This window comes from Procambarus clarkii, chromosome 33, assembly GCF_040958095.1.
Source record: "Procambarus clarkii isolate CNS0578487 chromosome 33, FALCON_Pclarkii_2.0, whole genome shotgun sequence".
In the NCBI taxonomy this organism is placed as follows: Eukaryota; Metazoa; Arthropoda; class Malacostraca; order Decapoda; family Cambaridae; genus Procambarus; species Procambarus clarkii.
The window spans coordinates 3403612-3422074 of record NC_091182.1 but is presented as its reverse complement, the minus strand read 5'-3'; positions in this window follow the sequence as shown (position 1 = coordinate 3422074).

Genomic DNA, 18463 nt, shown 5'->3' with positions numbered 1-18463 from the left:
CAACTACGAACATCTCAACAACGAACACTACAACAACGAACATCACAACAACGACCATCACAAAAACAAATATCTCAACTACGAACATCTCAACAACGAACACAACAACAACGAACACTAGAACAACTTACACCACAACAACGAACACTAGAACAACTTACACCACAACAACGAACACCACAATAATGAACACTACAACAACGAAAATCAGAACAACGAACACTTCAACAACGTACACTACAACAACTTACACCACAACAACGAACACCACAATAATGAACACTACAACAACGAAAATCGGAACAACGAACACTTCAACAACGTACACTACAACAACAAAGACCACAACAGCAAACACCACAACAACGAACTATACAACAACGAACATCTCAACAACGAACATCTCAACAACGAACCTCTCAACAACGAACACTACAACAACGAACACCACAACAACGAACATCACAACAACGAAGACCACAACAACGAACATCTCATCAACGAACATCTCAACTACGAACACTACAACAATGAACACTACAACAACGAGCACCACAACAACGAACATCTCAACAACGATCACTACAACAACGAACACCACAAGAACAAACATCACAACAACGAACATCACAACAACGAACATCTCAACAATGAACAGTCCAACAACGAACACTACAACAACGAACACCACAATAATGAACACTACAACAACGAAAATCAGAACAACGAACACTAATACAACGAACACTACAACAACGAACTCTACAACTACGAAAACCTTAACAACAAACACCACAACAACGAACTTTACAACAACGAACACCACAACAACGAACATTACAACAACGAACACCACAACAACGAACACCACAACAACGAACTTAACAACAACGAACACCTCAACAACGAACTTTACAAAATCGAAAATCACAAAAACGATCATTACAACAACGAACACTACAATAACGAACACTACAATAATTAACACTACATCAGCGAACAAAACAACAACGAACACTTCAACAACGAGCACTACAACAACGAACACTACAACAACGAACACCACAGCAACGAACACTACAACAACGAACACCACAACACCGAACACTACAACAACGAACACTACAACAATGAACACCACAACAACGAAAATTAAAACAATGAACACTACAACAACGAACATTACAACAACGAACAGTACAACAACGAACACTACAACAACGAATACTACAACAACGAACTTTACAACAATGAACACTACAACAACTAACATTACAACAACAAACACCACAACAACGAACACTACTACAACGAACGCTACAACAACGAACACTAGAACAACGAACACCACAACAACGAACACCACAACAACGAACACCACAATAACGAACACCACAACAACGAACACCACAATAACGAACACCACAACAACGAACACCAAAACAACGAACACTACAACAACGAACACTACAACAACGAACACTACAACAACGAACACCACATCAACCTACATCTCAACATCGAACACCACAACAACGAACACTACAACAAAGAACAGTACAATAACGAACACTACAACAACGAACACCACATCAACGAACACCACAACAACGAACATCTCAACAACGAACATCTCAACAACGAATATATCAACAACGAACACTACAACAACGAACATCACAACAACGAACATTACAACAACGACAACCACAACAACGAACATCTCAACAACGAACCTCTCAACAACGAACATCTCAACAACGAACACTACAACAACGAACATCTCAACAGCGAACATCTCAACAACGAACACTAGAACAACGAACACTACAACAACGAACACCAAAACAACGAACACTACAACAACTAACACTACAACAACGAACACTACAACAACGAACACCACAACAACGAACACTACAACAACGAACATTACAACAATGAACACTACAAGAACGAACACTACAACAACGAACACTACAACAACGAATATCACCACAACGACAATCACAAAAACGAACATCTCAACAACGAACACTACAAGAACGAACACTAGAACAACGAACACCACAAAAACGAACACCACAATAATGAACACTACAACAACGAAAATCAGAACAACGAACACTTCAGCAACGAACACTACAACAATCAACACTACAACTACGAACATCTAAACAACAAACACCACAACAACGAACTTTACAACAATGAACATCTCAACAACGAACATCTCAACAACGAACACCACAATAATGAAAACCACAACAACGAAAATCAGAACAACGAACACTACAACAACGAACACTACAACAACGAACACTACAACTACGAAAACCTTAACAACAAACACCACAACAACGAACACCACAACAACGAACAATACAACAACGAACACCACAGCAACGAACTCCACAACAACGAACTTTACAACAACGAACACCTCAACAACGAACATTACTAACAACGAAAATCACAAAAACGACCATTACAACAACGAACACCAGTACAACGAACACTGCAATAATTAACACTACAACAACGAACTTTACAACAATGAACACTACAACAACGAACACTACAACAACGAACACTACAACAACGAACTTTACAACAATGAACACTACAACAACGAACACTACAACAACGAACACTACAACAACGAACACTGTAGCAACGAACACCACATCGACGAACACCACAATAACGAACATCTCAACAACGAACATCTCAACAACGAACATCTCAACAACGAACATCTCAACAACGAACACTACAACAACGCACACTACAACAACGAACACTACAACAACGAACACCAAAACAACGAACACCAAAACAACAAACACCAAAACAACGAACACTACAACAACGAACACTACAACAACGAACACTACCAAAATCGAACACCACAACAACGAACACTACAACAACGAACACGAAAACAACGAACACCAAAACAACGAACACAACAACAACGAACACTAAAACAACGAACACCACAACAACGAACATCTCAATAACGAACATCTCAACAACGAACACCACAACAACGAACATTTCAACAACGAACATTACAACAACGAACATCACAACAACGACCATCACAAAAACGAACATCTCAACAACGAACACTACAACAACGAACACTAGAACAACGAGCACATCACAACAACGAACACCACAATAATGAACACTACAACAACGAACACTAGAACAGCGAACACCACAACAACGAGCACCACAATAATGAACACTACAACAACGAAAATCAGAACAACGAACACTTCAACAACGTACACTACAACAACTTACACCACAACAACGAACACCACAATAATGAACACTACAACAACGAAAATCAGAACAACGAACACTTCAACAACGTACACTACAACAACAAAGACCACAACAGCAAACACCACAACAACGAACTATACAACAACGAACATCTCAACAACGAACATCTCAACAACGAACCTCTCAACAACGAACACTACAACAACGAACACCACAACAACGAACATCACAACAACGAAGACCACAACAACGAACATCTCATCAACGAACATCTCAACTACGAACACTACAACAATGAACACTACAACAACGAGCACCACAACAACGAACATCTCAACAACGATCACTACAACAACGAACACCACAAGAACAAACATCACAACAACGAACATCACAACAACGAACATCTCAACAATGAACAGTCCAACAACGAACACTACAACAACGAACACCACAATAATGAACACTACAACAACGAAAATCAGAACAACGAACACTAATACAACGAACACTACAACAACGAAAACTACAACTACGAAAACCTTAACAACAAACACCACAACAACGAACTTTACAACAACGAACACCACAACAACGAACATTACAACAACGAACACCACAACAACGAACACCACAACAACGAACTTAACAACAACGAACAGCACAACAACGAACACTACAACAACGAACAGTACAATAACGAACACTACAACAACGAACACCACATCAACGAACACCACAACAACGAACAGCTCAACAACGAACATCTCAACAACGAATATATCAACAACGAACACTACAACAACGAACATCACAACAACGAACATTACAACAACGACAACCACAACAACGAACATCTCAACAACGAACCTCTCAACAACGAACATCTCAACAACAAACACTACAACAACGAACATCTCAACAGCGAACATCTCAACAACGAACACTAGAACAACGAACACTACAACAACGAACACCAAAACAACGAACACTACAACAACGAACACTACAACAACGAACACTACAACAACGAACACCACAACAACGAACACTGCAACAACGAACATTACAACAATGAACACTACAAGAACGAACACTACAACAACGAACACTACAACAACGAATATCACCACAACGAACATCTCAACAGCGAACATCTCAACAACGAACACTAGAACAACGAACACTACAACAACGAACACCAAAACAACGAACACTACAACAACGAACACTACAACAACGAACACTACAACAACGAACACCACAACAACGAACACTGCAACAACGAACATTACAACAATGAACACTACAAGAACGAACACTACAACAACGAACACTACAACAACGAATATCACCACAACGACCATCACAAAAACGAACATCTCAACAACGAACACTACAAGAACGAACACTAGAACAACGAACACCACAAAAACGAACACCACAATAATGAACACTACAACAACGAAACTCAGAACAACGAACACTTCAGCAACGAACACTACAACAACGAACACTACAACTACGAACATCTAAACAACAAACACCACAACAACGAACTTTACAACAATGAACATCTCAACAACGAACATCTCAACAACGAACACCACAATAATGAAAACCACAACAACGAAAATCAGAACAACGAACACTACAACAACGAACACTACAACAACGAACACTACAACTACGAAAACCTTAACAACAAACACCACAACAACGAACACCACAACAACGAACAATACAACAACGAACACCGCAGCAACGAACTCCACAACAACGAACTTTACAACAACGAACACCTCAACAACGAACATCTCAATAACGAACATCTGAAGAACAAACAGTACAACGAACACTGCAATAATTAACACTACAACAACGAACTTAACAACAATGAACACTACAACAACGAACACTACAACAACGAACACTACAACAACGAACTTTACAACAATGAACACTACAACAACGAACACTACAACAACGAACACTACAACAACGAACACTGTAGCAACGAACACCACATCGACGAACACCACAATAACGAACATCTCAACAACGAACATCTCAACAACGAACATCTCAACAACGAACATCTCAACAACGAACACTACAACAACGCACACTACAACAACGAACATCTCAACAACGAACACCAAAACAACGAACACCAAAACAACGAACACTACAACAACGAACACTACAACAACGAACACTACCAAAACGATCACCACAACAACGAACACTACAACAACGAACACGAAAACAACGAACACCAAAACAATGAACACTACAACAACGAACACTAAAACAACGAACACTACAACAACGAACATCTCAATAACGAACATCTCAACAACGAACACCACAACAACGAACATCACAACAACGACCATCACAAAAACGAACATCTCAACAACGAACACTACAACAACGAACATCACAACAACGACCATCACAAAAACGAACATCTCAACAACGAACACTACAACAACGAACACTAGAACAACGAACACCACAACAACGAACACCACAATAATGAACACTACAACAACGAACACTAGAACAGCGAACACCACAACAACGAGCACCACAATAATGAACACTACAACAACGAAAATCAGAACAACGAACACTTCAACAACGAACACTACAACAACGAACACTACAACTACGTAACATCTAAACAACAAACACCACAACAACGAACTTTACAACAAGGAACAAATCAACAACGAACATGCTCAACAACGAACCTCTCAACAACGAACACTATAAACAACGAACACCACAACAACGAACATCACAACAACGAACATCACAACAACGACCAGTCCAACAACGAACACTACAACAACAAACACCACAATAATGAACACTACAACAACTAAAATCAGAACAACGAACACTACAACTACGAAAACCTTAACAACAAACACCACAACAACGAACTTTACAACAACGAACACCACAACAACGAACATTACAACAACGAACACGACAACAACGAACACCACAACAACGAACTTAACAACAACTAACACCTCAACAACGAACATTACAAAATCGAAAATCACAAAAACGATCATTTCAACAACGAACACTACAACAACGAACACTACAATAATTAACACTACATCAGCGAACAAAACAACAACGAACACTTCAACAACGAACACTACAACAACGAACACTACAACAACGAACACCACAACAACGAACACTACAACAACGAACACCACAACACCGAACACTACAACAACGAACACTACAACAACGAACACCACAACAACGAAAATTACAACAATGAACACTACAAGAACTAACATTACAACAACGAACACTACAACAACAAACACTACAACAACAATGAACGCTACACCGACGAACACCACAACAACGAATACCACAACAACGAACATTACAACAACGAACACTACAACAACGAACACTACAACAACGAATACTACAACAACGAACTTTACAACAATGAACACTACAACAACGAACACTACAACAACAAACACCACAACAACGAACACTACAACAACGAACGCTACAACAACGAACACTAGAACAACGAACACCACAACAACGAACACCACAACAACAAACACCACAATAACGAACACCACAACAACGAACATCTCAAGGACGAACACTACAACAATGAACACAACAACAACGAACACTACAACAACGAACACTACAACGACGAACACTACAACAACGATCAATTCAACAACGAACACCACAAAAAGAAACAATAAGACAACGAACACTACAACAACGAACACTTAAAGAACGAATACTACGACAACGAACACTACAACAACGAACACTACAACAACAAACACTACAACAACCAACATCTCAACAACGAACACCACAACAAGGAACACTACAACAACGAACACTAAAACAACGAACTCCACAACAACTAACATTACAACAATGAACATCTCAACAACGAACATCTCAACAACGAACACTACAACAACGAACATCTCAACAACGAACATCTCAAGAACAAACACTACAACAACGAACACTACAACAACGAACACTACAACAACGAACACTACAACAACGAACACAAAACAACGAACACTACAACAACGAACACTACAACAACGAACACTACAACAACGAACACCACATCAACCAACATCCTCAACATCGAACACCACAACAACGAACACTACAACAACGAACACTACAATAACGAACACTACAACAACGAACATTACAACAACGACCACCTCAAGAACGCACATCTCAACAACGAATCTCTCAACAACGAACATCTCAACAACGAACACTACAACAACGAATATCTCAACAACGAACATCTCAACAACGGACACTACAACAACGAACACTACAACAACGAACACTACAACAACGAACACTACAACAACGAATACCAAAACAACGAACACTACAACAACGAACACTACAACAACGAACACCACCACAGCGAACACCACAACAACGAACACTACAAAAACGAACACTACAACAACGAACACTACAACAATGAACATCTGAACAACGAACATCTCAACAACGAACACTACAACAATGAACACTACAACAACGAACACCACAACAACGAACATCTCAACAACGAATACTACAACAACGAACATCACAACAACGACCATCACAAAAACAAATATCTCAACTACGAACATCTCAACAACGAACACAACAACAACGAACACTAGAACAACTTACACCACAACAACGAACACCACAATAATGAACACTACAACAACGAAAATCAGAACAACGAACACTTCAACAACGTACACTACAACAACGAAGACCACAACAGCAAACACCACAACAACGAACTATACAACAACGAACATCTCAACAACGAACATCTCAACAACGAACCTCTCAACAACGAACACTACAACAACGAACACCACAACAACGAACATCACAACAACGAAGACCACAACAATGAACATCTCATCAACGAACATCTCAACTACGAACACAACAACAATGAACACTACAACAACGAGCACCACAACAACGAACATCTCAATAACGATCACTACAACAACGAACACCACACGAACAAACATCACAACAACGAACATCACAACAACGAACATCTCAACAACGAACAGTCCAACAACGAACACTACAACAACGAACACCACAATAATGAACACTACAACAACGAAAATCAGAACAACGAACACTAATACAACGAACACTACAACAACGAAAACTACAACTACGAAAACCTTAACAACAAACACCACAACAACGAACTTTACAACAACGAACACCACAACAACGAACATTACAATAACGAACACCATAACAACGAACACCACAACAACGAACTTAACAACAACGAACACCTCAACAACGAACATTACAAAATCGAAAATCACAAAAACGATCATTACAACAACGAACACTACAACAACGAACACTACAATAATTAACACTACATCAGCGAACAAAACAACAACGAACACTTCAACAACGAGCACTACAACAACGAACACTACAACAACGAACACCAAAACAACGAACACTACAACAACGAACACCACAACACCGAACACTACAACAACGAACACTACAACAACGAACACCACAACAACGAAAATTACAACAATGAACACTACAAGAACTAACATTACAACAACGAACACTACAACAACAAACACTACAACAACGAACGCTACAACAACGAACACCACAACAACGAATACCACAACAACGAACATTACAACAACGAACACTACAACAACAAACACTACAACAACGAATACTACAACAACGAACTTTACAACAATGAACACTACAACAACGAACACTACAACAACAAACACCACAACAACGAACACTACAACAACGAACGCTACAACAACGAACACCACAACAACGAACACCACAATAACCAACACCAAAACAACGAACATCTCAAGAACGAACACTACAACAATGAACACAACAACAACGAACACTACAACAACGAACACTACAACGACGAACACTACAACAACGATCAATTCAACAACGAACACCACAAAAAGAAACACTAAGACAACGAACACTACAACAACGAACACTTAAAGAACGAATACTACGACAACGAACAATACAACAACGAACACTACAACAAAATACACTACGACAACCAACATCTCAACAACCAACACCACAACAAGGAACACTACAACAACGAACACTAAAACAACGAACTCCACAACAACTAACATTACAACAATGAACATCTCAACAACGAACACTACAACAACGAACATCTCAATAACGAACATCTGAAGAACAAACACTACAACAGCGAACACTACAACAACGAACACTACAACAACGAACACTACAACAACGAACACTACAACAACGAACACTACAACAACGAACACTACAACAACGAACACCAAAACAACGAACACTACAACAACGAACACTACAACAACGAACACTACAACATCGAACACCACATCAACCAACATCTCAACATCAAACACCACAACAACGAACACTACAACAACGAACACTACAATAACGAACACTACAACAACGAACACCACATCAACGAACACCACAACAACGAACATCTCAACAACGAACATCGCAACAACGAATATATCAACAACGAACACTACAACAACGAACATCACATCAACGAACATTACAACAACGACAACCACAACAACGAACATCTCAACAACGAACCTCTCAACAACGAACATCTCAACAACGAACACTACAACAACGAACATCTCAACAGCGAGCATCTCAACAACGAACACTACAACAACGAGCACTACAACAACGAACACCAAAACAACGAACACTACAACAACGAACACTACAACAACGAACACTACAACAACGAACACCACAACAACGAACACTACAACAACGAACATTACAACAATGAACACTACAAGAACGAACACTACAACAACGAACACTACAACAACGAATATCACCACAACGACCATCACAAAAACGAACATCTCAACAACGAACACTACAAGAACGAACACTAGAACAATGAACACCACAAAAACGAACACCACAATAATGAACACTACAACAACGAAAATCAGAACAACGAACACTTCGGCAACGAACACTACAACAACGAACAGTACAACTACGAACATCTTAACAACAAACACCACAACAACGAACTTTACAACAATGAACATCTCAACAACGAACATCTCAACAACGAACACCACATAAATGAAAACCACAACAACGAAAATCAGAACAACGAACACTACAACAACGAACACTACAACTACGAAAACCTTAACAACAAACACCACAACAACGAACACACACAACAACGAACAATACAACAACGAACACCACAGCAACGAACTCCACAACAACGAACTTTACAACAACGAACACCTCAACAACGAACATTACAACAACGAAAATCACAAAAACGAACACCAGTACAACGAACACTACAATAATTAACACTACAACAACGAACTTTACAACAATGAACACTACAACAACGAACACTACAACAACGAACACTACAACAACGAACTTTACAACAATGAACACTACAACAACGAACACTACAACAACGAACACTACAACAACGAACACTGTAGCAACGAACACCACATCGACGAACACCACAATAACGAACATCTCAACAACGAACATCTCAACAACGAACATCTCAACAACGAACACTATAACAACCAAAATCTCAACAACGAACACCACAACAAGGAACACTACAAAAACGAACACTACAACAACGAACACTACAACAACGAACACTACAACAACGAACAAAACAACAACGAACACTTCAACAACGAACACTACAACAACGAACACTACAACAACGAACATCACAACAACGACTATTACAACAACGACCACCACAACAACGAACACTACAACAACGAACACTGCAACAACGAACATCACAACAACGACTATTACAACGACGACCACCACAACAACGAACATCTCAACAACGAACCTCTCAACAACAAACATCTCAACAACGAACACTACAACAACGAACATCTCAACAACGAACATCTCAACAACGAACACTACAACAGCGAACACTATAACAACGAACACTACAACAACGAACACTACAACAACGAACACTACAACAATGAACACTACCACAACGAACACCACAACAACGAACATCACAACAACGAAGACCACAACAACGAACATCTCAACAACGAACATCTCAACATCGAACGTCTCAACAACGAACATCTCAACTACGAACACTACAACAATGAACACTACAACAACGAGCACCACAACAACGAACATCTCAACAACGAACACTACAACAACGAACACCACAAGAACGAACATCACAAGAACGAACATCACAACAACGAAAATCTCAAACACGAACACCACAATAATGTACACTACAACAACGAAAATCAGAACAACGAACACTACAACAACGAACACAACAACAACGAACACTACAACTACGAAAACCTTAACAACAAACACCACAACAACGAACACCACACCAACGAACAATACAACAACGAACACCACAACAACGAACTCCACAGCAACGAACTTTACAACAACGAACACCTCAACAACGAACATTACAACAACGAAAATCACAAAAACGACCATTACAACAACGAACACCAGTACAACGAACACTACAATAATTAACAATACAACATTGAACAATACAACATTGAACCCTATAACAATGAACAAAACAACAACGAACACTTCAACAACGAACACTACAACAACGAACACCACAACAACGAACACCACAACAACGAACACTACAACAACGAACACCACAACAACGAACACCACAACAACAAACACAACAACAACGAACACCACAACAACGAAAATTACAACAATGAACACTACAACAACTAACATTACAACAACGAACACTACAACAACAAACACTACAACAACGAACGCTACAACAATGAACACCACAACAACGAACATTAGAACAACGAACACTACAACAACGAACGTTATAAGAACGAACTCCACAACAAGGAACACTACAACAACGAACACTACAACAACATACACTACAACAACGAACATTACAACAATGAACACTACAAGAACGAACACTACAACAACGAACATTACAACAACGAACACCACAACAACGAACATTACAACAACGAACACTACAACAACGAACACTACAACAGCGAACACTAGAACAACGAACACCACAACAACGAACACCACAATAATGAACACTACAACAACGAACACTAGAACAACGAACACCACAACAACGAACACCACAATAATGAATACTACAATAACGAAAATCAGAACAACGAACACTTCAACAACGAACACTACAACAACGAACACTACTACTACGAACATCTTAACAACAAACACCACAACAACGAACTTTTCAACAACGAACATCTCAACAACTAACATCTCAACAACGAACCTCTCAACAACGAACACTATAAACAACGAACACCACAACAACGAACATCACAACAACGAACACAACAACAACGAACATCTCAACAACGAACTCTACAACTACGAACATCTGAACAACAAACACTTCAACAACGAACTTTACGAAAACGAACATCACATCAACGAACATCTCAACAACGAACACCACAATAATGAACACTACAACAACGAAAATCAGAACAACAAACACTACAACAACGAACACTACAACTACGAAAACCTTAACAACAAGCACCACAACAACGAACTTTACAAAAACGAACACCTCAACAACGAACAATACAACAACGAACACCACAACAACGAACTCCACAACAACGAACTTTACAAACACGAACACCTCAACAACGACCATTACAACAACGAAAATCACAAAAACGACCATTACAACAACGAACACCACTACAACAAACACTACAATAATTAACACTTCAACAACGAACAATACAACATTGAACACTACAACAATGAACAAAACAACAACGAACACTTCAACAACGAACACTACAACAACGAACACCACAACAACGAACACCACAACAACGAACACTACAACAACGAACGTTATAAGAACGAACTCCACAACAAGGAACACTACAACAACGAACACTACAACAACATACACTACAACAACGAACACTACAACAACAAACACTACAACAACGAACACTACAACAACATACACTACAACAACGAACACTATAACAACAAACACTACAACAACGAACATTACAACAATGAACACTACAACAACGAACACTACAACAACGAACAGTACAACAACGAACACCACAACAACGAACATTACAACAACGAACACTACAACAACGAACACTACAACAACGAACACTACAACAACGAACTTTACAACAATGAACACTACAACAACGAACTCTACAACAACGAACACTACAACAACGAACACTACAACAACGAACACCACATCAACAAACACCACAACAACGAACATCTCAACAACGAACATCTCAACAACGAATATCTCAACAACGAACACTACAACAACGAACATCACAACAACAAACATTACAACAACGACCACCACAACAACGAACATCTCAACAACGAACCTCTCAACAACGAACATCTCAACAACGAACACTACAACAATGAACATCTCAACATCGAACACCACAACAACGAACACTACAACAACGAACACTGCAACAATGAACACTACAACAACGAACACTACTACAACGAACACCAAAACAACGAACACTACTACAACGAACATTACAACAACGAACACTACCACAACGAACACCACAACAACGAACACTACAACAACGAACACTAAAACAACGAACACTACAACAACGAACATCTCAACAACGAACATCTCAACAACGAACACTACTACAACGAACACCACAATAACGAACATCTCAACAACGAACACTACAACAACGAACATCACAACAACGACCATCACAAAAACGAACATCTCAACAACGAACATCTCAACAACGAACACTACAACAACGAACACTAGAACAACGAACACAACAACAACGAACACCACAATAATGAACACTACAACAACGAACACTAGAATAACGAACACCACAACAACGAACACCACAATAATGAACACTACAACAACGAAAATCAGAACAACGAACACTTCATCAACGAACACTACAACAACGAACACTACAACTACGAACATCTTAACAACAAACACCACAACAACGAACTTTATAACAACGAACATCTCAACAACGAACATCTCAACAACGAACATCTCAACAACGAACACTATAAACAACGAACACCACAACAACGAACATCACAATAATGAACACTATAACAACGAAAATCAGAACAACGAACACTAGAACTACGAAAACCTTAACAACAAACACCACAACAACGAACTTTACAACAACGAACACCACAACAACGAACAATTCAACAACGAACACCACAACAACGAACTCCACAACAACGAACTTTACAACAACGATCACCTCAACAACGAACGTTACAACAACGAAAATCACAAAAACAACCATTACAACAACGAACACCACTACAACGAACACTACAATAATTAACACTACAACAACGAACAATACAACATTGTACACTACAACAACGAACAAAACAACAACGAACACTTCAACAACGAACACTACAACAACGAACACCACAACAACGAACACCACAACAACGAACACTACAACAATGAACACCACAACAACGAACACCACAACAACGAACACTACAACAACGAACACCACAACAACGAAAATTACAACAATGAACACTACAACATCTAATATTACAACAACGAACACTACAACAACAAACACTACAAAAACGAACGCTACAACAACGAACACCACAACAACGAACATTAGAACAACGAACACTACAACAACGAACGTTATAAGAACGAACTCCACAACAATGAACACTACAACAACGAACACTACAACAACAAACATTACAACAACGAACACTACAACAACAAACACTACAACAACGATCATTACAACAATGAACACTACAAGAACGAACACTACAACAACGAACAGTAAAACAACGAACACCACAACAACGAACATTACAACAACGAACACTACAACAACGAACTTTACAACAATGAACACTACAACAACGAACACTACAACAACGAACACCACATCGACGAACACCACAACAACGAACATCTCAACAACGAACATCTCAAAAACGAACACTACAACAACGAACACTACAACAACGAACGTTATAAGAACGAACTCCACAACAAGGAACACTACAACAACGAACACTACAACAACATACACTACAACAACGAACATTACAACAATGAACACTACAACAACGAACACTACAACAACGAACAGTACAACAACGAACACCACAACAACGAACATTACAACAACGAACACTACAACAACGAACACTACAACAACGAACACTACAACAACGAACTTTACAACAATGAACACTACAACAACGAACTCTACAACAACGAACACTACAACAACGAACACTACAACAACGAACACCACATCAACAAACACCACAACAACGAACATCTCAACAACGAACATCTCAACAACGAATATCTCAACAACGAACACTACAACAACGAACATCACAACAACAAACATTACAACAACGACCACCACAACAACGAACATCTCAACAACGAACCTCTCAACAACGAACATCTCAACAACGAACACTACAACAATGAACATCTCAACATCGAACACCACAACAACGAACACTACAACAACGAACACTGCAACAATGAACACTACAACAACGAACACTACTACAACGAACACCAAAACAACGAACACTACTACAACGAACATTACAACAACGAACACTACCACAACGAACACCACAACAACGAACACTACAACAACGAACACTAAAACAACGAACACTACAACAACGAACATCTCAACAACGAACATCTCAACAACGAACACTACTACAACGAACACCACAATAACGAACATCTCAACAACGAACACTACAACAACGAACATCACAACAACGACCATCACAAAAACGAACATCTCAACAACGAACATCTCAACAACGAACACTACAACAACGAACACTAGAACAACGAACACAACAACAACGAACACCACAATAATGAACACTACAACAACGAACACTAGAATAACGAACACCACAACAACGAACACCACAATAATGAACACTACAACAACGAAAATCAGAACAACGAACACTTCATCAACGAACACTACAACAACGAACACTACAACTACGAACATCTTAACAACAAACACCACAACAACGAACTTTATAACAACGAACATCTCAACAACGAACATCTCAACAACGAACATCTCAACAACGAACACTATAAACAACGAACACCACAACAACGAACATCACAATAATGAACACTATAACAACGAAAATCAGAACAACGAACACTAGAACTACGAAAACCTTAACAACAAACACCACAACAACGAACTTTACAACAACGAACACCACAACAACGAACAATTCAACAACGAACACCACAACAACGAACTCCACAACAACGAACTTTACAACAACGATCACCTCAACAACGAACGTTACAACAACGAAAATCACAAAAACAACCATTACAACAACGAACACCACTACAACGAACACTACAATAATTAACACTACAACAACGAACAATACAACATTGTACACTACAACAACGAACAAAACAACAACGAACACTTCAACAACGAACACTACAACAACGAACACCACAACAACGAACACCACAACAACGAACACTACAACAATGAACACCACAACAACGAACACCACAACAACGAACACTACAACAACGAACACCACAACAACGAAAATTACAACAATGAACACTACAACATCTAATATTACAACAACGAACACTACAACAACAAACACTACAAAAACGAACGCTACAACAACGAACACCACAACAACGAACATTAGAACAACGAACACTACAACAACGAACGTTATAAGAACGAACTCCACAACAATGAACACTACAACAACGAACACTACAACAACAAACATTACAACAACGAACACTACAACAACAAACACTACAACAACGATCATTACAACAATGAACACTACAAGAACGAACACTACAACAACGAACAGTAAAACAACGAACACCACAACAACGAACATTACAACAACGAACACTACAACAACGAACTTTACAACAATGAACACTACAACAACGAACACTACAACAACGAACACCACATCGACGAACACCACAACAACGAACATCTCAACAACGAACATCTCAAAAACGAACACTACAACAACGAACACTACAACAACGAACGTTATAAGAACGAACTCCACAACAAGGAACACTACAACAACGAACACTACAACAACATACACTACAACAACGAACATTACAACAATGAACACTACAAGATCGAACACTACAACAACGAACATTACAACAACGAACACCACAACAACGAACATTACAACTGCAAACACTACAACAACGAACACTACAACAGCGAACACTAGAACAACGAACACCACAACAACGAACACCACAATAATGAACACTACAACAACGAACACTAGAACAACGAACACCACAACAACGAACACCACAATAATGAATACTACAATAACGAAAATCAGAACAACGAACACTTCAACAACGAACACTACAACAACGAACACTACTACTACGAACATCTTAACAACAAACACCACAACAACGAACTTTTCAACAACGAACATCTCAACAACTAACATCTCAACAACGAACCTCTCAACAACGAACACTATAAACAACGAACACCACAACAACGAACATCACAACAACGAACACAACAACAACGAACATCTCAACAACGAACTCTACAACTACGAACATCTGAACAACAAACACTTCAACAACGAACTTTACGAAAACGAACATCACATCAACGAACATCTCAACAACGAACACCACAATAATGAACACTACAACAACGAAAATCAGAACAACAAACACTACAACAACGAACACTACAACTACGAAAACCTTAACAACAAGCACCACAACAACGAACTTTACAAAAACGAACACCTCAACAACGAACAATAC